General features: G+C 42.2%; 1 protein-coding gene across 2 annotated transcripts in view; it reads left to right on the forward strand.

Moving 5' to 3' along the window:
• ripor1 (RHO family interacting cell polarization regulator 1) overlaps positions 1–21,399 on the forward strand; it is a 320,548-nt gene that overhangs the window by 116,519 nt on the left and 182,630 nt on the right. Inside the window, exon 1 of one of the 2 annotated variants that reach the window (XM_078210942.1) lies at positions 5,587–5,978. The exons of the other annotated variant lie outside the window; for it this stretch is intronic. The gene's annotated coding sequence lies outside the window, so the exon portion shown is untranslated. Of the gene's footprint in view, positions 1–5,586; positions 5,979–21,399 lie in introns of those variants that run through there. 2 annotated transcript variants of the gene reach the window in all.

A 21,399-nucleotide genomic window follows, 5' to 3' on the forward strand; every position in this document is an offset into this window, starting at 1 on the left:
TGAGACACAGTAAGAAGTTTAACAACACCAAGTTAAAGTCCAACAGGTTTATTTGGTAGCAAAAGCCACACAAGCTTTCGGAGCTCTAAGCTGTTCTGTTCACAAACAGGGCATATAAAGACACAGACTCAATTTACATGAATAATGGTTGGAATGCGGATACTTACAGCTAATCAAGTCCTTAAGATACAAACAACGTGAATGGAGAGAGCATCAAGACAGGCTAAAAAGATGTGTATTGTCTCCAGACAAGACAGCCAGTGAAACTCTGCAGGCCCAGTCCAACACCGGCATCTCCACACTTGGTGAGACACAGGCAGAGAGAGACCAGGCAGATACTGCTTTGGAGAAGTAGGGTGCTTGTAAGAATTCATTTTCTGTTCAAAAGGAAGAGAACAGAATAGATGGAAGTTTTGCAGATTTAAGGAACAAGGAGTTGCTGTTCTGGGCCTTACTGGTGAAAGTTGGATTGGAGAGACTAGGGATCAGTGGAAAGACATTGGAAGAACATTGGAAGTTTTGACTGAGCCTTCTGGAGATCTGGGAGTAACAACAGAGTTGATCTCGTCTGCCAGAAGTGTGGTACACAGCGAAAGGGTTTGTATGATGTATTTCAATAGCATTAGTTAGTTAATGCAAACATCCCTTTCTTTAGTTCTGTGTAGTTGTTGTCTGGAAATTAATGTTCAATCTATGTTGATTTTAGATTGTTATAGTAGAAGTCTTAAAACATGCAAGTATTGTCCTTCGGTTATTTCCATTGCTCATTTGGGAAATTCATTTATTTTTTAAAATTATCGATCTCTGGTGAATATAACAGAAGGGACATGTTAACAATGCAGATTATTTGAAAATAATTATTTAAAATCCATGGCAGATTTGCTAACAATTGTCTTCAGAATAACCATCAAAGGACATGCACAGGAAAAATACGGAGTTATTACTTGAGGGAATCTGTATGTTTGTGCACCTGTTGCCCGTTTCTCTTTCTCATAAATTTGCTTCACTCATCTTCCTCTCCTGAAAGCGGTTGATTCCTTGTACAGTTTCATGGCCACCAGTCACTTTCTGGTATCTCATTGTGTCGGTGAGTTTATTTAATGACAACGGAATTGCAGTTGAGTCCAATTCTTTTCTCATTTGCAGACATGCATACCTCCAATGGGGACCAATGGCTAGTAATCAAAAGCTGGCACTCAGTGACTAAATTTTCTTCCTGACCCCACACATGCTGTGGTCAATTTCAACATGCTGAGTTATGCACAGATTGGCAATTAAATCTTAAATTTTGCTTACAGGAATGAATTTACAGAGCCATCAGGGAAGCTTTATAATGCAAATCAGTCTTGACTTCTGACTATTCATGACCTCAAGCTTTAGAATGAATGCGTTCCTGTGCCAGTGCCACAAATGAATACTTAATGCACCGTACCTTTAAACTGGTGGGCCTGGTTTAGAAATGGTGCAGACAAAACATTGATCTTTATCTCAATTGGGATATGGTTCTCTGAGATATTAACAGACTGCATTAGGTATCATCAGAAGGACGTAATGTGGAGCTGTAGCTGCCTGTTGTATTGTACATGTAGCTTTTATGTGGGCAGGACTGCTCTTTTCATAGGAAGTGAGTACAAGGCAGAGTGTTACCAAAAGTATTATTTTTCAGGGTAAAGTTAGTTACCCTAAAGTCTGAAAAATACACTTCCCAGTCCAAACCCATCTCCAATCCACACATTTCTGCCTTAATTTAACTGATACTGGAGGGTGTGCAACAGACCAATCACTCGGAGATGTGTTGGAACTATAAATATGATAATAAAGCTGTGAGCCTTTCTTCCCCAGTCTTGTCCATAGCGGAGTGGCCTTGGAAGAGGAGTGTGTGGTGTCCACTGGCGTGCTTGAGGCCTTCCAAGGAGCACTGCAGGAACTGGAGGGTATCATTGTTAGTAGAAATAATATGATTTAATTTATGGTTCCTTTAACTTGTGTATATTTTGTATTTTCAATTAGCTGTGCCTCTGAAAAGAAGGCACTTTTTTGAGACACTTGATGACACTGGAGCAACTCTTAAGGGTTTCAATTAAAAAGTGTTGAAAAGCAATTAACTCAGATGTGCTGTTCCACTTATTTGGGAAATTTGCTCAGGAACCCATCTAATATGAAAGAGATGTGAATTTGACAATGGAGTAGGCCAGAGATAATAGCTAACCATCTGAGGACTACAGTATTATTTTTGTATCAAATAGGCACGAAAAGGTGTCATGTCCTGCAAATAAAAATCTTGAGCTTTACAGAATGCTGGTGATTTCACAGATCTTCTCGAAGTATATGTTTGTATTGAAGCAGTCCCTGTCCATATGCAGCAAGACCTGCGCAATATTCAGGCTTAGGCTGATAAGTGGTAAGTAGCACTTATGTCACACAAGTGCCGGACCATCTTCAGCAGGAAAGAACCTAATTATCTCCATATATCATTCAATGGCGTCACCATCACTGAATCCTCCTATTATCAAAATCCCGGGGTTACCATTGACCAGAAACGGAACTGGACCAGCCATATAAATACTGTGTATGCAAGACCAGGTCAGAGGCTAGGAATTGTGTGGAACACAGCACACCTCCTTACTCCCCAAAGCCTGTCCATCATCTACAAGCGTGATGGAGTATTCTCCACTTGCCTGGATGACTGCTGCTGTAATAGCACTCAAGAATCTTAATACAATTCACAAAGCTGCCCACTTGATTGGCACCCCATCCACTACTTTAAACGTCCACTCCCTCCACCACTAATGCACAGTGACAGCAGTGTGTACCATTTACGAGATGCACTGCAACATTGTGAGCTGTATAACGCCTACCAGCAGTAATGGTGAAATATACACAGATAATACAGGCCAGAGCTTCCATGGCCATATCACAACAGACAAGGGAACTCATTTCAAGAGTAAATTTACATTGATGCAGGACTGTGCTTGTGTTTTTTTTAATATTCTCAGTATAGTAAAATTTGAGAAGGCTATAAATCGATTGTTTATATTTAATGGTCTTCATTTAATTATTTATTGTTCATTGCATTCTAACCCTCTCTCTGTTTAGGGAGTTTATTCTTTCATTTACCCTAATTGAAAAATTCATTTGAGATCATGTGGTAGTTTCAGTGAAGCAAAATAGTGTCTCTGGGTTTTTGTTTCAAGCTCAGGTTCGCTAGCTTTACCTAGAAATTAGGCAGAGAGGCACTCCAGATTGTAGGGAATGGGAAACTGGTAACTAAGTGTTTCAGGAAATTTCTGAGATGGTGACTACATTACTGTATGTCTTTGAGAGAAACTTGTACTTCAAACCTGGTTACATTTTATTCTGGAGGACTGAGTACTTTGTATAACAAATAAATGGAAGGCTATTTAACCCCTCGAGGCTGTTCATCCATTCAGTGATATCATGGCTGATCTGTACCTTAACTCCATCTACCCACCTCTGTTACTTAAGCTCATCTGCTGAAACCCTCATTCATGTCTCTGTTATCTCTAGATTTTACTATTCTAATGCACTTCAGGCCAGCCTCCTCCCTTCTACTCTTAGTAAACTTGAGATAATCCAAAACAGTCCTCCCAAGTCCTAACTCGCATCAAGTCCTGCTCACCCATTGACCCTGTGCTCACTGATCCACATTGGCTCCCAGTTAAGCAACACCTTGAATTTTAAATACTTATCCATGTTTTTGAATCTGCCTGTGGCCTTGCCCCTCTCTTTCTCTGTTCAGTAATGCCCTCGAGCCTCAAAACTTTCCAAGATATGGATGATAGGGGTATAGTGGTAACATCATTGGACTAGTAATCTGGAGGTGCAGTTAAGCACTGTGAGGACTTGAGTTCAATTACCATCATGGCAATTGATGGAATTTAAATTAAGTTAATATAAATCTGGAATTGAAAGCTGGACTCAGTAATCTATTGGCGTAAAAACCCATCTGTTTCACTGTGTCCTTTAGGGAAGGAAAATTGTCATGCTAATCTGGCTTACAAGTGACTCCAAACCCACAGCAATGTGGTTGACTCTGAAATGGTCAAACAGGCCCCACAGTTACACCAAGCCACAACAGGAGTCTAATCGATTTTAATAAAAACCGTTTCAACCAGATGGACTGTAGCAGTTGAAGAAGGGGGCACAAGACCACCTTCTCAGAAGGGCAGCTTGGGGTGGGCAACAATAGCTGGCCTTGCCTCCAGAGCCCACATCCCAGGAAAGAAAAAGATATCTGCTCTTCTCCAATTCTGGCCTCTTGAGTATTCTTGTGTTCATTGCTCCGCCATTGATAAGTGTGCCCTCGGCTGCCAAAACCAAAAACTCTGGAATTTCCTCATTAAACCTTTCTGTCTCTTCTATCTCTCTCTCTTCTTTCAGACACTCTTTAAAATCTGCCTCCATGACTAGGGGTTCCTCTGCCCCAAAAGCTCCTTCTATCACTCACTGTTCAGTTTTGTTAATTCTGCCACAAAGAACCTACTATTTTATTACATTCGAGGTTCTAAATAAATACGAGCTGTTGTTGGGTTCAGTTATATCAATTCCAGTAGACATTTATAATTAACCCAGCTTCCACAGCTTGTTGGCAGAGTTCTGGATTTCCCCCACCATTTGTGTGAAAGTGTTTCTAACATCTCAGAACAGCCCAGCCCTCAAAGGGTGGCACGGTGGCAAGCACTGCTGCCTCACCAGTGCCAGGGACCCAGCCTTGGGTGACTGGAGTTTGCATGTTCTCCCTGTGCCTGTGTGGGTTTCCTCCGGGTGCTCTGGTTTCCTCCCACACTCCAAAGATGTGCAGCTGCCAAGGTGGAGTGGCCATTGCTAATTGCCCTTCAGTGTCTCAAGATGTGTAGGTTGGGGGGAGGGGTAAATAGATAGAGATACAGTGATAGGGCAGGGGGAGAAGGCCAGGGTAGGATACTCTGTCAGAGTCGGTGTAAACTCGATGGGCCGAATGGCCTCCTGCACTGTAGGGATTCTTCTAAGATTCATTGCCCCTGTTTTGAGATTCTCACCACAGCAAATAGTTCCTTTCCACCTACCCAATCAAATCCTCTAATCATCTTAAAAACCTCAATTAGATCACCCGGTAAGCTTCTATCCTCACAGGAATATAAACCGAGTCTATGCAACTGTTTGATAATCTAATCCTGTTAGCTAGCCTCAGTGTCCTGCCAGTCAATCAACATCTTGACTGTCCCAGAATTGAACCCAGTATTAAAATAGGGTCGAAGCAGATTTTATCCAATTGTAGCTAACTTCCACCCAATCCCTGTGAGATTAAGGTCAGCATTCCCTTAAGCAAATCAACGTTTAACTTTTAAAGAAAAGCCATAAATGTTGCAAGCTGTAAGTAAATGATAAAATAAGCAAACTTTAAAAAAAAAGTCAGTAAATTGAATGGAGAGTTTGCTTTCCTCCGTACGCTCGGAAAAATACAGGCAAACAATTTGGAGTGCGGTTATTATTATTTTTCTGCAGCTGGCTGGATGCAATGTGTGACAGGGGCTGGGCTGTGAGGACAGGCGGCGCTTTGAGGCAGTGCAGCCTCAGCCTGAGCCTGCCGCCGCTGGACTGGAGACAAGTCTGGTTGCGGGCTGCGAGTGGGAGCTTCACAGTGAGGCACAGGCTGCAGAGAGAGAGGCTGGCTGCTGATCGCCCCTCCCCCCAAAACCCTCTGTCAGCAGCTCTGTGCACAACTGGTGGCTCCGGCTCGCCCAGCGCTCCAGAGAGGAAGGGAAGGGAAAAGAGGGAGCAGCAAAGTGGGAGAGGGGAGGAAGCAAATTCTTGAGAGGAGTGAGTGAGCGAGCGGCTTCTCTCTGTGGACCGGGATACGCTGCCAAGCGGAATCCTTCCCGCTTCAAGCTGCTGTCTGCCCGCAGGAAACGCTGCAGAGCTTCGGATTTAACGGACTGACTGGCAGCTGACTCCCTCTGAAGCTACATTGCAGCCATGTAAGAACTGTTTCTGCATTCTCCCTTGATTTTATTTTTATTTTTCACCCACCCCCCCTATCTCTCTCTCACACACACACATTGCGTTTGAAGATTTCTTTTCTTGGCATCAAGTTCCCCCGAGAACGCCTTTGTAAAATGGGTGGAAATTCTGCTGTAACGGAACGTGGGCGCCTCCCGCCCCGAGGACTTTTTGTTTCCCAAGCAGAAATGTGTTTTAAAAAAAAGAACAATGTTGAAAGGAGTGGGATCCAGAGGAGAGGTTAAAATAAATTCTTGTCATTTGAAGTGATCCCTGGGAGTGAAATCTGGGTCCTCAGCAGATTCAGATTCAATGCATTAAGAGAAGGGGGAAACAGGATTGCCACGAATAACAGTCAGTGTTACATTGTTCAGATTGAAAACTTTTTTCTTTTTGATTTTTCTTTTGAGATTGTGGGAAGGTTCTGATTGTGGGGAAGATAAAGACGAGTTGCTGGGAATGAGATGTTTGCCAGTGGATTGTGGCCTTTTTGCTCCTCAGATCCCCCAGATGCCAGTGAAGGGAAACAGGATTGGCTACCGAGAGAGGGGAAAGCGTCAACATTGGAGGGAGGGAACAGCAGCTAGTGGCAGGAGGCAACAAGCTAGACCTCGCACCCTCACCCTGCATAAACACTGTCACATACCCGCCCTCTGCCCCTTGTCACCCCCTCTGCCCTCTCCCCTGGTTGCCTCAACCCCCCCACCCCCCACCCTTCCCATGGTCGCCTCTCTCCCTTGGTTGCCGGCTGCACCTCCCATGGTCGCCCCTCTCCTTGGTTGCCGGCCCCCCCATGGTCGGCTTGGCCCCCTCCTCTGGTCACCCTCCCCTTCCCCCCTCTCTTGGTGAACCCCTGTTCCCCCTTGTCGTGCCTCCTGTCGCCCCCCTCTCCTGGTTATCCTCCTGTCACCCACTCGACCCCCTCTCTTTTAACAGCCTTACCCACGCCACCTCCCCAGCATATAATATTTGTCCACCCCTTCTTCCTTCAGAGTGTTTGGCCACCTCCTCCCTCCTGTACCTTTCCACTTCACTCCTCCCTTTCCTGTTTCTTTATTCCTCACGTGTGAGTGTGGGTGCTGGGAGGCCAGTGCACTTGTCATGAATTATAGCCTTTGGGGATTTGTAATTTAGCACATTATTCTCTGTAAAGTGGCAGTGGCTGAGCAGACTACACCACAATGCTGAGCTGCTTGTTGGGGACTGGCTGTATCTGTTTCACTCTTCGTGTCTGTGCACACTGGAAACTTGGATGGATGAACTGGCTGGGTTGCTGGTTCGTATTGCATGTTGGGTCATCATGAATTGATTTTCATACTTTATGAAAAGTATTTGTGCAGTCAAAGAGTAACCTTTTCTAATTAAATTATAAATGCCCACAATTTCTTATTACTGTGCAGCTACTGTTACAATACTGATGAAATTTGATAACCTCAAACTAGTAAAAGTTGATAGCAAACAAAAATGCTGACATAGCCCTCAAACAAGTTGACAACCAATTAGCTTTGAATTTACATTTGAAATGTCACTGAAAACAAGTTCATTTGTTACGCCATACAGCAAGATTAGTGGGATTCATGTTGTGGCTAAGATTCCAGCACTTGTATATGATTTTGATCCTGTAATACAAAAGTGCTATTTATAGCAATTTTAGAAATGCAGGGGAGCTTGGCGATGATGAAGAGTCCTGCTTTATTTTCTGGACAAGGAAGAAATATTGATTTTTTTTTCATAGAAATCATAGAAACCCTACAGTGCAGAAGGAGGCCATTTGGCCCATCGAGTCTGCACCGACCACAATCCCACCCAGGCCCTACCCCCACATATTTACCCGCTAATCCCTCTAACCTACGCATTTTAGGATTCTAAGAGGCAATTTTTAACCTGGCCAATCAACCTAACCCGCACATCTTTGGACTGTGGGAGGAAACCGGAGCACCCGGAGGAAACCCACGCAGACACGAGGAGAATGTGCAAACTCCACACAGACAGTGACCCGAGCCGGGAATCGAACCCGGGACCCTGGAGCTGTGAAGCAGCAGTGCTAACCACTGCGCTACTGTGCCGAAATTTTTGGTACAGATACTTTTAGACGCGACTGCAATTTTGCTTTACCCTGTCAAAAATCCAATATTTTAAATCGCCGGATGTTTGAAATGACCGCAAGTGTTCAGACTTGGTGTGATTTTGTAACGTTCAATACCCAGCTCCCCACTCCCAAAATAAGTTGCCTTTTGAAATTAAACATTTACAACACACATCCATAAAAAAATGATTAGTTTGAGGTGCCTAACACTTCTTGTAGTGTGACTCAAAATGGTATTGGATTGCATTATTAATGAGACATGATTTCCTTGCCACCTTCCTGCACGGTGGCAGCAATCGTTAAATATGTTTATCCCACCCAATGTTGTGTGGATTTGGAGCTTTGTGCTGTGATGTCAGTGTAATGGAGGTGAATGCATTTTGCTATCCACCTTTGTTTCAGCTATGCTTATGCCAAGGACTGAACATTAACATGATTAGTTCAATTGTGAATGTAGTTTAGAACTATTATGTGTAAATCACTTATAGCCACTCCATCTGAGATAAATGTAAGTAATCCAGGAAATTTGAATCAGAGTGTAATGAGAGTAATCTAACCAAGATTGTTCTGGTGAAACGTCGGTGGGGGTTGAGCTGTGCACACTGTTGACAACTTTTGGCTTCTGTCATTGCTGCTTCGTAGTTGATCGGCAGGAAGCTCATTTCTGTGGGGCTAATTACTTGCTCACTCCATTGATCATTTTGATTTTATTGGTATCCAACATTATTCTGATTGGAATTAGTTATTGTATGCAGAGGTATCAACCTAATATTCTACGTATTGTGAAAAGAAATCTGGCTGGTCTTGTGAAGCCCCGGTCTCCCCCCAGAACTTGATATTTTCATTCTAAAGTTCTTTAAAAAATCGGTAATCTGTGCCACTTGACTTGGTAAAGTGCCATATATAAGCCTTGGTACCATATTAACCTGTAGAAGTGATTGAGGGTGAGATTGTAGATCCAAAGCAACTCTAAGTTTAAATGAAAATTCTTTAATTTGAATTTGGGAAAAATAGTGGGATCTATATCTTTGTCAGCCAGTTCATTGTTTCTCATCACCAGTTTCTCATCATCCATGTTCACCAGTTCGTTGTTTCTCATCACCAGTTTCTCATCATCCATGTTCACCAGTTCATTGTTTCTCATCACCAGTTTTAAAATGATGGTAACATGTCTGCTCATTCACTTGCACACAAATTGTCCACCTGGCACTTCCTCCAGGTGAGAAAGAGAAAAAAACTTTTACATTTTTGGGAACACCAGTTCAGTCTTGGCTATGAGTGAGCCAGGAGCTGCAGTGAGTAATTTGGATGTGGAATGCAGGATCTTAAAGTTTTAATGCAGGTAGTTTGAATCCGGCTGTGTGCAGGCTTTTGAAGTGCCAAAGCGGACATGAATCTGAATGCTATTGATGTAAATTATGAATAGTTGGCATGTCTGAGCTGGCTATCCAAAATTTATTGATGCATTTTGGAGCCAGCTCTAAGCCCGATTTTAATTGCCTTTTTGTTTGATGATTAGATGGATACTTTAGTTCTGTATTGACATATCTAGCTCAAAGGTTTAGTAATAACCTCCAATTCCCTGGCAATCTTAGCTATAAGTCTAATAGCTGAATCACTATTTGGATCTCTGGTTACATTCCTTGCAGTCTGGCTTGCGTCTTATTCAGAGGTTCTGTTGTTGAAACATTGCAAGGAAATTGGAGATTTGGAAATTATGTTGTGTATTTTAAACTCATGATATGTTATTGCTTGAATTTTCTGACATGTCTCTGGAGTGTCAGCCATCAGGACATTAGGCCAGAGAACTGGCTGGCATATAACCTGTTGGCTGCAATTAGGATACGTTTCCACTAATCCTGTCCAAAAGCTTTTGCTGGTCAATACCATTTATCGAGTGTACCCATTTTAACACATTTCATAGAATCCCTACAGTGCAGAAAGAGGCCATTTGGCCCATCAAGTCTGCACCGACAACAATCCCACCCAGGCCCTATCTCCATAACCCCATGTATTTACCCCACCGATCCCTCCAACCTATGCGTCCTGGGACACTAAGGGGCAATTCAACATGGCCAATCCACCTGATCCGCACATCTTTGGACTGTGGGAGGAAGCCCGGAGTACCTGGAGGAAACCCACGCAGACACGGAGAATGTGCAAACTCCTCACAGACAGTGACCCAAGCCAGGAATCGAACCCAGGTCCCTGGAGCTGAGGCAGCAGTGCCACTGTGCCGCCCCCGATTTCAATCAAGTATTACTGATAATATCAAACAATATAGTAACTGGGCAATGATGAGATAGTCACAGCCAGAACTTAAGAATGCATTTTATTGTTCAGATGTAATCTTTTTTTTAAAAATCAGTTGAAAATATTAGGCTGAGGTGCATTCCAATCTTACTGTTTGGCTGCAATTTTGAAAACCTTCAGTGTTTAACTCTAAGTTACAGCCTGTAGTGGTGTGAGACAATCTGCACAGCACATTGAAAAGATGGTGATACATTACTGTTCGGGGAGACTTTTGTAAATTAAACTAAAAGGGAGTGTAAATAGTGTACAGGTATTGCTTTTTGTTGCTTCACTGTATGCACTAGGTGTGTAACAATAAGGTTGACGTGCACTTTTAAACCCATCTTTTATGGTTTTGCTGATAGGCATTTAGACCTCTGGTTACGCATTGTGTAATTTAGCCTGCATCTTATCAGACGTAGTGTTGTTAAAAGCAGCTCAGAAGTGATATTGCCAAAATAGTGCAGTGAAATTGGAGACCAAAAGATTATAATGTTTCATTTCATCCTAACATAACTTTTGGTCCGTGATCTGCAATTTTCCTGAGAGCTGTTAAAATGTGCATGTTTTTTTTGAAGGAGTGGTTGCCTCGTGAGTAATGTGATCCATTTAAAAATGTTAGACCGGTAGTGGTTGTATGTAATTCCAGTGAGTATGTGTAGGTAGAAAGTAAACCCTCTTTTTTTTTTAATGAGGACTGATTCTGACAGGATTGTTACCTGCAGCACATGCCAATTGGCAAAGGGTCAAACAGATTAGAGAATTAAACCTCTGGCTCAAAGGGTGGTATGGGAAGAATGGATTTTGACTCATGGCGCACTAGCACCAGCGTAGGGGAAAGAGGGAGAAGTTCTCTTGTGATGTGCTCCATTTAAACCAGTCTGGGATCAGCAGCCTGGGAATTCATAGAATCCCTACAGTGCAGAGGGAGGCCATTCTGCCCATCGAGCCTGTACCGACAACAATCCCACCCAGGCCATATCCCCGTAACCCCACGTATTTACCCTCCTGATCCCTCTGATGCTAAGGGTCAATTTAGCATGGCCAATCAACTTAATCCGCACATCTTTAGACTGAGGGAGAAAACTGGAGCACCAGGAGGAAACCCATGCAGACACGTGGAGAACGTGCAAACTCCACACAAACAGTTACCCAAGGCTGGAATTGAACCTGGGTCCCTGGCGCTGTGAGGCAGCAATGCTAACCCTAATTCTGAAAATTGTATGAGTAGGACTGGGGAGGAATTAGTTAAAGGGAGATTTGGAGAAAAAAGTCAAGGCAATACAGCAATGTAACAATTTGGGTAAAGGCAGACAGTGGGACAGGAAGGGGTAAAGAGTTTAATGGTAATTGTGCTTCAATAGATAAGATCCTTGCTACTGGGAGGCAATGGCCTAATGGTATTATGGCTAGACCATTAATCCAGAAACTCAGCGAATGTTCTGAGGACCTGAGTTTGAATCCCGCCACAGCAGTGGTGGAATTTGAATTCAATAAAAAATATCTGGAATTAAGAATCTACTGATGACCATGAAACCATTGTTGGAAAAACCCATCTGGTTCATTAATGTCTTTTTAGGGAAGGAAATCTGCCGTCCTTACTTGGTCTGGCCTACGTGTTACTCCGGAGCTACAGCAATGTGGTTGACTCTCAACTGCCCTCTGAACAATGGCAACCAGGGATGGGCAATAAATGCTGGCCAGCCAGCAATGCCTGTGTCCCATGGGTGAATTAAAACAAGAACCATATCAGGCTTGAGCACTCCCATTATATTTCTGACTGACTTTTATTGAGCTTTGCATTCTGAAGCTAGGTATGAAAGATTTGCTGAGACCATTTGATGGTATTGCTGCAGACATTAAGCCACGAAGATATATCAAAGAAGGACTTGATTGAATCTTGATTGAATTGCTGTTGTCTGCTACCATTTTTGGGTTTGATCCCAGACCAGAGGGTGTTGCACACAGTTGTGTAAAGTCGACAAACACAACCCCATTTTTAAATTGAGAACAAATTCCAAACTCAGAATCATAGATTTGCGTTGCACATAAATCTTCCATGGAAATACGCACCACTGCTGTTAAGTGGGTGAATGTGTTTGATTTCGCAGGCAGAGAGGAATTCATTAAGCTGGTTGAAAAAAAACATTGAGCTGCCTTTTACTACCACTGGATAATTCTGGCTTGCATTGTAAAGTTATTGGTACACTCTGCTACACCTAGTGACAGGAAATCTGTGTTTTGCTTCATATTTTTTCACTGGTAAATTGAAATGGATCAGAGGACTGTGTTGTGTGTGCATTGTTTCATGGGGAAACTTGTTGTGAGCAGACTAAAAACACAGTAAATTGCACCATGCCTTTTTAATGATATCCAAGTTAATTACAGATTTTGTGTTGAGACTGTGGTATGTTGAAAATTACGAGTTCAGTTATCGGATGGTGTTGCTCGTGCCCTGCGTATCGAGTTGAATACTTCTCATTCAATGCACCCAGCATTTACCATTCAGTGTGCAGGTTATCATAAAGTAAATTGCAGGTGTGCACATGCTGCTTAAACAGTATTATTTTTGTTAACTGCTTGTAGGGTGTTTGTTCTGAAGAGGTCATTTTGATTACTTTGGCTACCTTCTGTTGGCCTGGGCTGGGCCTGAGGACTGGAGAGGGGATATGTGTGCCTCATAAATGAATGACTTGCGTTTAGAATCTTTCACTACCGCAAACATTTGATTTGATTTATTGTCACATGTAGTAGTATACAGTGAAAAGAATTGTTTTTTGCGCGCTATATAGACAAAGTATACCATACATCCCCAAGTGCTATTTGAACTGCATTCACTGTGATAATGTGGGAACATGACAGCCAATGTGTGCACAGCAAAGAACCATTAACAGCAATGTTGAGGGGTAAATATTAGAGAATTCTTCTCTGAATTGAAGTAGAGTCGTGGGTTATTTTCTATTCATGTAAATTGATGCGTGGGACCTCAGTTTAAAACCTCATCTGAAAAGTTGTACTGGGGCGTCAAGCTAGATTTTATGTTCGGGTCTCTAGAGTGGACCTGGAACCCCCACATCTGACTCTGAGGTAAGAGAGCTGCTACAGCTGACATCTGAGAGTTCAGATTTGTAAGAAATATTTCTATCCCCACAATGCCACAGGCTGTCACATGGGTGGGCCAAGTTGACTGAAGTGCCGAGATCGTTCTTCAACATCAACATTGCAAGCTGCTGATTTTTAGGTGTGTGTTTGATGTTGAGAGGGGCGATAAAAGGATTTTCAAAAATCTTTTTTTCACTCTTGGAGGTTTCTTTTCAAATCTAGTCTAATTGATTAGTACCATATGTAGATAATAGAAAGCTGCATTCACTTTGGATTCTGTGGCACTAGATGCAGTTTCTCAAGTGTTTTACTCCAAGCTGTGATTAATTCAAGTTTGTGTACTGGTTGGTGTTGGATTGCCCCATATATTAACCCTATATATAATATATATAGGGAAGAATAAGTGACTAAATATTCAAAATGGCCCTTTTCGTTTGAACTTTTTCAACTGCGAAGAGAGGCTGGCTCGGCTGGGTTTTTTTTTCTTGGTAAGAAGTTTAACAACACCAGGTTAAAGTCCAACAGGTTTATTTGGTAGCAAAAGCCACACAAGCTTTCGGAGCCTTAAGCTCCTTACTGTGTCTACCCCAGTCCAACGCCGGCATCTCCACGTCATTTTTTTTCTTGGAGCAGAGGAGACTGAGGGAAGACATGAGGTGTACAAAATTATGTGGGACGTAGGATAGATGGGAAGAAACTTTTCCACTTGGTAGAGAGGTCAATAATCGGGGCATAGATTTAAAGGGGAGTTGAGGAAAAGCTTTTTCACCAAGAGGGTGGTGGGAATCTGGAGCTCTCAGCCTGAAAGGGTGGTAGATGCAGGAATCCTCACAACATTTAGATGAGCACTTGAAACAGCATAGTATTCAAGGCTACAGACCAACTGCTGGAAAATGGAATGAGAATAGATAGGTGCTTGATGGCCAGCGTGGGCAGAATGGGCCACCGTGCCTCCTTTTGTATTGTAAAACTCGATGTAACAAAGTGTGTAGTTGAACAATCATTGTATTTATGTCGCTTTTTATCCCAAACAATGTTTGAAGTGCTGTGAGAGTAATTAAGCTAAATGAAAGCAGCCCTTTCCCTATGCAACACATTTCTAAGTGTTCTACTCCCCAATTTAAACAAAATATTTGCTTTTCCATGTTTTGAATGGTACAGTTTTTTTAATACTGTGGTATTGGCTGTATGAGAGAATGGCTGGTTCAGATGTCGTGAAAATGTCAATCAATGATTTTTGATGAAAGAAGAATAAAGGCCGACCCAATTGAGATGTTTAAGAAGATTAAAGGATTTGATGGGGTTGATAATTTTGGTGAGAGAGTCCAGAACAAAGGGTCATAACTTTCAAGATTTAGAGCTCGGCAGTTTGAAGCCATTTGTTTTTCGTCCTCACTCCAAACTCTTTTTCCGAGATATCAACTCTATCTCGCTCCCTGGTAACAGTCTGAGATTAAGCTATTCTGTTTACAGCCTTAGTGTCACATTTGATCCTGAGTTGAGCTTCTGACCTCCTAACCGTGTTATCACCAAGATCACCGATTTACACTACATCTGTTGAAATCCTTGTTGATGCCTTTGTTTCCTCTAGAATTGATTATTCCACTACCCCCTTGACTGGTCTTCCACATTCTACCCTCTGTAACCTTTAAGTCATTTTAAACCTTTGCTACCTGTCTTAACACAGCAAGTCCTGTTCCCTATTACCCCTGTGCTCACTGACCTACATAGGTTCCCAGGCAAGCAACACGAGTTTTAAAATTCTCATCCTCACCTCCATGACCTTGTCCCTCACCTCTGACCTCCTCTAACCCCACAACCCTCTGAGATATCTGCCTCTCTATTTCTGCTCTCTTGTGCATTCCCAATTACAATTGCTCTCCTATTGGTGGCCGTGCCACCAGTTGCCTAGACCCTATGCTCTGGAATTCCCCCTCTATACCTTGCTTTCCTCCTCTAAGACACTCTTTTTAAAATCTGCCTTTTTGACCAAGCTTTTGGTCATCAGACCTAATTTCTCCTTTTGTGACTCAAGGGTCATATTTTGTTTCATAGTGTCCTGTGAAACATCTTGGGCTGTTTCATTACGTTAAAGACACTATGTAACTAAGTTGTTTTGTCCATCAATAAGGCGGAATGGAAATCTGGAACTCTGTCTCACAGAAAGCTTGGGTCAATTGAAAATTTCAAAACTGAGATTGATCTAATTGTGATTACACTTCAGAATGACTTCAGTGGCTGTAAAGTGCTTTGGAACATCCTGTGATCACGAGAGGCACGATATAAATGTCTTTTTAGCTCACTTCAGTACTTCCTCATGTGATCTCATCCTCTCTACTGCGGAAAGAGGAGTTGCCAGTTGTGTCAATGGCAGAGGCGTGTTTGTAGGTACACGAGGATAATCTGATTTGTTTTATTATTTCATGGGCTGTTGGGTGTCACTGGCTCAGACAGCATTTATTGCCCATCCATGATGGCACTTGGGGATGGGTAATAAATGCTGGCCTAGCCAGGGATGCTTGCTGCAGCCCATGAAAGAATTAAAAAAATGTTCTCCCTCTCTTCAAGCCAACACCTCCCTAACCAGAAGCTTGGGCAGTGTATCCCTGTGTACTTGCAGAGATTTTGCATGTTGAGTGTTCGAACATTTAAACAAATGGTGGAATTATTTAAATGTTGAAGGATTTGGTTGCAGAACAGCCGATGGCTGTTTCATTTTGCTTGGTTTCAATATTAGTGACACTAGGATAATAAAATAATAAAAACTGATTTATAGTGTTTTCACCCTTCCCACCTCACTGTATTCCCACAAAGCACGATTGTGTGCTACAAAGTAGTAGAATTTAGAGATGGGAATATTTTAAACATTTTTGTCTTTTTGTTTATGTTGAAAGTGGCAATTGCTTACAATCTTGTCATTTGCACACTGCTTGCTGTCTCAATTCCTTACGTATTAATTTATGCAGAAAACTAGATTAAAATGAAACCAATAATGCTTCAAAAAATATGATTAATATGTGAGACCAGTCTTCTATCTATGCAAATAACTTTACAATCTATATGCCTGTAGAGGATTTCTGGCCATGTATACAGTGACTCTTGCTACAATGGTGAATTGGAAATGCACAGGATTACATTGACCGCACAACATCCATTTAATGATTGTTCTGCTGGACAGGTAATTGGGCAGTTTGTAACACAATTTAAAAGTGGTCATTTGAGTGTGTAGCAAAGCATATTTTCTGTGTGAAAAGCATAGGCTGGAATTTTACCGCCTCCGGGGCGGGCGAGGCTCGTAGAATGGAATTCTCCATTGGCCTTGGGTGGGATTTTACTAGCCTCGCCCGATCGAGGTCGTAAAATCCCGCAGAATCACAATTATTACAGTGCAGGAGGCAGCCCTTCAGTCCATTGTGTCTGCACCGGCTCTCCGAATGAGCAATTCACTTGGTCCCCATCTTCTTCCTGTAACATATTTGGCGAATGCAAATTCTCCATAATTTAAGCAGGTCACTGCAGTGTAAATATCTTTCATGTGGCTTCCTCTCATCTCCATGTGCTGAAACGGATCCTGGGAGTCTGTTCAATGACTTTGAGGCCAGTGAACTGACCAAATTGTTGTTTTTTGCACAATACCTCGGGTTGCTTTGAAAAATAGGAAAGGAGACAAACTGGCCAGGGATTTGTATAAAATGCACCATTTTAACAGGTGCATTTTATACCTAAATCTGTGCTGGGACAACTTTAACTCTAAAGTCACAACCTGCTGATCTTGAAACAACTTGCAGTTTTTGATTTCCCTTTACTGTGTGGTACCTCTGTACAGGAGGTTCTCTGCACTTCGCTTCTTATCCAAGTGCTGCTCAATTCCTCTTGTATGCAGGTGTTGTTTTCACATTTGCTTGTGATGTTCACACACTAATCCTAACGCAGTAGTTTCCACGGATATTAATCCAAAAAAGTCTCTTTTTGGTTTAGTGATTCTTCTCTACCTCCAGTGATTACAGAAACAAAGGGTTTTTGAATCATTATTTTACCATTGCCAGTTGATGAATTTTGAAACTCTAATTTCCTTGCGTGGCCATGCCAAGCAAACAGTGAATGGCTCAATCCCTTAAACCTTTTGAAGGTCATTCACATTTAACAACTTGTGCATCATGATTTGCTGCTGAAGAGCATGGAGCCCTGTTGGAGATGCATGAGTTGGAGTTTGTGCTTTAAGGCCATCGTACCGTTTAGTTATCCACGCTCCAGTTCAATAATGCTCTGAGTGCAGCATTGCTGAATTTGTTCTTTGAATTTTGATTCCAAATTCATTTCATTGACAGCTTTAGCTCCCATTGCCTTGGGAGGTCAGTGAAGCGTGGCATTGTTTGAGGAGTACCTGTAGCCACATCTTTCATCAGATTATTGAATTTAGTTTCTTGCTGTGGGGCTGTACTGATTATGGACCATTATAAACTGGAACATTATTCTCATCTTGACATTGTGACTTACTGAGAATTGAAAAGCAGTCTTTTGATGTTTTGCTCTTCAGATGCAGCTGTCTTTTGTCTTGAAAGTTCGTGCCGCTGTATTTGTGTTGAATGAATCTACCTCCTGACCTTATCCAAAGCACTGTTACCCGTTCCTCAACTTTATTGCAGTGTGAATGTAAGCCTACTTGTGACTAATAAATAAACTTTGTTCCAAATAGCAGTTCACCTCTCAGCCCCATGCTCATTGATGGACATGGCTCTTTCCGGCAACATCTTTATTATTTAAAAGAAAAGCTCTCATCCTTGTTTTCAAATGCATCCATGGCCTTGCACTTCTGTAAACTTTTCTAGCCTGTGCTCCTCCAACTCTCTCATCCCACATTTTTACCGCTGCACCAATGGGGGCCATGATTTCAGCTGCTTAAGCTCTGGAATTCCCTTTATGGCCTTTCTGCCCCTCTATCTCTTTCAAGTTTCTCCTTCAAGCCAATATGTTGGACAAGCTTTTGTCCTCATTATCCCCTTCATATGGCTTGGTGTCAAATTTTGTCAGTTAATTCTCCTGTGAAGCCCACTGCGGTGTCTTTACTCTGGAGATGCTATATAAATGCAAGTTGGATGTGTTGAATGTGCCTCTGTCCATATTCAGCTGATGCCTCTGACACTGAGTATATTGAAACCACCAGTTAGACGTTTCTGCTTGTTCTCTGCATTGTAGCTGCCAAGTTTGTTTTCAACAGAATTTAAGAACAATCAATGCTGGAATGATACAGGAAGGAGAAAGAATATGATACATTGTGGTATATTTTCACACACAACTACTTGATGGAGAAGAAAAGCCTATTGTAACTTTAAACCAATAGTTCCAAATTGGCAGATATTTGGCCTTGCACATTCTTAGAAATAACCTCTCCAGCAGAGTTTGGCCACACAACCCTATTTTCACTGTGACAAAAATACTTCAGAACAGAGGTGCAACCATGTATTTAAATAGGATTACTGTTCAAAAAGAAACATGTTTTCAGCCAATTGTAATTTAAATGTACCTTTGCAAACTGCATGCTCAGGGAGTGGGAACAAACTGGACAATTCTTAGGTTCACGATAGGGAGGGGTGTAATATTTGAAACTGAGTAGGAAAGGGCTGCCCCCCCCTTCAGTTGTACCTACGTCTTCTGGAATGGACCAGTGCAAAGCCATAGATGGGATTATTCCTTCACAAAAACATTTGCAGTCATTTGTAATTCAAATATACCTTGGCAAACTGTATGTACGTAGTCTTTGCAAATTATAAATAACTGGCAGCTACATTGGAATTTGGCCAGATAAGTTCCATCTGTTTGCAAAGGTTTTGGAACATCTGATCTGATGCATTAAAGCAGGAGAGAGTTGGTTGGAATGATTTTTGCCCTTTTGGATGTGGAAGTGTGGCCAAATATGTTTGGTCAGCATTGAATTTTTTGACAGCAAAAACAGAAAATGCTGGAAAATCTCAGCAGGCCTGACAGCATCTGTGGAGAGAGAATAGAGCCAACATTTTGAGTCGGGATGATCCTTTGTCAGAGCTGGAATCTTTTCGGGTTGTGCAGCTGTATTTTGGCCAAAATAAGTGCAAAAGATTGTGAATAAATGTTCAGCACAAATTGACATGCCGTGAACAGTTCTATTGGTTTACAAACTATTGTTAGTGACGCCAGACCCTGGCCACAAAATTGGCCACACCTCCAGGTCAAATTAATCACCATGGAGACTGCCTGCTAACTGCTTCCATTTGCAGGCCTTTCAGGAAGGCTCTTAAAATTCAGCTTTTTCTAGGACGCCAGGTCACCAATAGACATCTTGTTAAATATTATTGACTAGAAATGACTACAGTCCCCCAGTGTAACTAATAAATTGTTTTGTGCAGTTATTCTTAGTTATTCTCAGGTGTTGGGCTTGCCACTGATGAAAAATGTTTTTGTTTTTTCTGTAATAAACCAATTTCAGCTCTTAATCACTTGGCGCCAAGTTACCACTCTCAAATAGATCAAAGAATATTTCTAATGCAAGAAGACATTGGTCGGAATTTTCTGGTTGTTCTCGCCAGCAGGATCTCCTGGTCCCGCCGACGGCAAATTCTCGCTGTGGATTTTTGGCAGTGGGGGTTGCATAGAATGGGAAACCCCTTTGACAGCAGCAGAATCAGAAGATCAGGCCAATGGTGGGTTGCTTTTTTTTTATTTATTCGTGGGACATGGGCGACGCTGGCTGGCCAGCATTTATTGCCCATCCCTAGTTGCCCTTGAGAAGGTGATGGTGAGCTGCCACCTTGAATCGCTGCAGTCCATGTTCTGTGGGTTGACCCACAATGCCGTTAGGGAGGGAATTCCAGGATTTTGACCCAGCGACTGCAAAGGAATAGCGATATATTTCCAACTCAGGATGGTGAGTGGCTTGGAGGGGAACTTCCACCGCCGTGAAACATGCCATGTGGCATGTGGAAGATCCCACCCAATGTGCTGTCCGTTGTTCTGATGGGAGACTTTCTTGGTGATATGTAAATACATTTGCGCAGAAATTGAACAAAAAAATGAGTTATTAAAACGTGTAAAGAGCCCCTGAAAGCAAAAACCACCCCAATATTTCTGTAATGTTACATCCTGCATCTAAGGGGTTAATTCATAAATCTACACTTTTTAAAAGATCTATAAATCAGCAGCTTGAAACCATTCTGGTCGATGCAAGTTAATTACATTCTTGCAGTGGTGATTTTGAAGTACAGGTAAGTTATCCCAGAGGGTAATTATGTACCATATCAAACCTCTCTGGCTTTGGTGAGCAATGATGGACCAGGATGTTGGTTCTATACATTTTTCTGGTAAGAGCCTTGCCCCACCGCAAGACTGGAGCACAGAATTCAAAGCTGACATTCCAGTGCAGTCCTGAGGGAGTGCTACACTGTCGAAGGTGCAGTCTTTTGGATGAGATGTTAAACTCATCACCACTCAGGTGGACATAAAAGATCCCCATCATGTCCTGGTTAATATTTATTTATCTCTCAACCAACACTCACAATAAAACAGATTATCTGCTCATTATCATTTTACTGTTTTTGTGCAAATTAGCTGCCATATTTCCTATATTACAGCAATGACAACATTTCAAATGTACTTCATTAGCTGTAAAGCACTTTGAGATGTCCAGCCATCATGGCAGGCACTATATTGAAGGAAGTGTATTTTTCTGCTGGGCTCTCATCTCAGAATAGTAACATTGACACCTGTCTGAGTCCCTTAAAGTGGCAGACCATTTGTTGACATTAAACCCTTTGTGATTGATAGGATAGATCCATCATCCCATTGATCTCTCAGTTCAGAGGGTCAGTTGGTCTTTCTGTCATCAAGTTTTCTGGTATTTTTACTGCAGTCAGTAGAAAAAGGTTTTAAATTGCAAGTCAGCTAGG

This window comes from Mustelus asterias, chromosome 4 (assembly GCF_964213995.1).
Source record: "Mustelus asterias chromosome 4, sMusAst1.hap1.1, whole genome shotgun sequence".
NCBI lineage: Eukaryota > Metazoa > Chordata > Chondrichthyes > Carcharhiniformes > Triakidae > Mustelus > Mustelus asterias.